Here is a 1,821-nt window from a genome sequence, read left to right as displayed (position 1 = left end):
AGACACATGCAGCACCACTCCCCATCTCTTCCCCCTTTCTAGGTCCTGTTCCCCGTCACATCTCTGTTTCCTCATCACTTCCTCAGAAAACTTTTCAAGACATGGCTGTGTGTCCCTCCTTGAGGTTCCCACAGGCTCTTGAAATTCTCTGATTATAGCAACCATCAAAATGTACCATCAGTGCCTATTTACTCCCTTTAAGTATTTGTTGAATAAATGAATGCGAATGAAACAATGCATGACTCATAACTAAGGGGCCTAAGAAGTCAACTCAGGATCCTTCACGTTTTGAGTTGGAAAAATTGATGTGTAATAATAACCATTCCCTTGGGTGCAGTTGCTTGATGTCGTCTCCCTGCCTCCTGTTGGATGGGACACTTCCATGGGTATCTAGATAGACCCCCTTTCACCTCCAGAGCCTCCATCCATTACATTGCTACTGAGAAAACCCATCCTTCCTCACAGCCCCATGTCTTCAAGCCACGAAACCAGACTCCATCTTGCACCTGTCACATGCACATCAACCACCAATTAAGATGCACCCAGGCAGTGGGATGAGACATTCAGGATGTTGTCTAAAAGCACTTGCTTCACCATGAAGTGGTCCAGATTGGAGGAGAACAGTGCCTGGATGGTGGCCAACATGTAGTCCAAACTAGAGACAGAGACCAAGGGAACTCCTGAGGTCCTGCTTTACACAGTCAGAGACCTAGGGACAAGCAGTGCGGGGTTATCTGGCTGTCTCTTCTCCCAGGCTGGGAAAGAGACCCTGACCAGAAAGAAAAGGCTTCCTGGAGTTGGGAATAGAAGCAGTAACAGTGACAATAATGAACACCTACTGAGCACTTCTGAGACGTGACTTACACATTCCCTCACCATTACTGTGGTGGAAAGTATTATTATAATTATCCCCATGTTAAAGACAAAGGAACTGAAGTTTAGAAAGATTCAAAGATAGCACTGTGTCCCATGATCCCCCTCTTCCCCTGTGTGGATGTCCTAGTTTCTCCACCCATCCCTGAGAGACCTGGATTCAAACTCATGTGCACTTCTTGGCCCGTTTGCTTCACTTCTCTGAGGCTCAGTGGCCCCATCTGAACAACAGGAATGTTCATTTTATCCACCTCATGGAGGCTTCTACGGGATTTAAATGAGGTGATCATGAATGAAAGTGCTCAGCAGGGAGCTTGGCCATGGTCAATGTCGTTATTGGGCTGATATTTGCCAAAAGTTCCAGGAAGAGTTGAAGGAGGTGGATGTTGGGGCTTAATGCTTTTCCCACCCCTGAGACCTATGGAAGGAGACGGCAGGATTAGGGATGTAGGGGAGAATGGGAAGCATGTCAGTGACTTCCAGATCAAGGATGAGCCACAGGAGCTCATCAGAGACACCAGCCACTGGCTCAGCCAAAGTTTCCAATCTCTTCAACTTACATCAAGTCAGGGAGTGTGATACTTCCAGCTTTGCTCTTTGTTCTCAGGATTCCCTTGGCTGTTTGGAATCTTGTTGTGCCATATAAATTTTAGGATTGTTTGTTCTATTTCTGTGACAAGTGTCATTGGAACTATGATGGAGACGGCATTGAATCTGTAGATTGCTTTAGGGAGTATGGACATTCTAGCTGTGTTAATTATCCCAATCCAAGAGCATGGAATACCATTCCATTTCTTTGTGTCTCCTTCTATTTCTCTGAACAATGTTTTATCATTTTCAGTATAAAAGCCTTTTACCTCTTTGGTTCACTTTCTTCCAAGGTATTTTATTCTTTCTGCTTCAATTGTAAATGGGATTTATTTCTTAATTTCTCTTTCTGCTACTTCC

Source organism: Equus asinus, chromosome 29 (assembly GCF_041296235.1).
Source record: "Equus asinus isolate D_3611 breed Donkey chromosome 29, EquAss-T2T_v2, whole genome shotgun sequence".
NCBI lineage: Eukaryota > Metazoa > Chordata > Mammalia > Perissodactyla > Equidae > Equus > Equus asinus.
The sequence above is the reverse complement of the archived record's forward strand: the minus strand, read 5'-3'. Positions refer to the sequence as shown.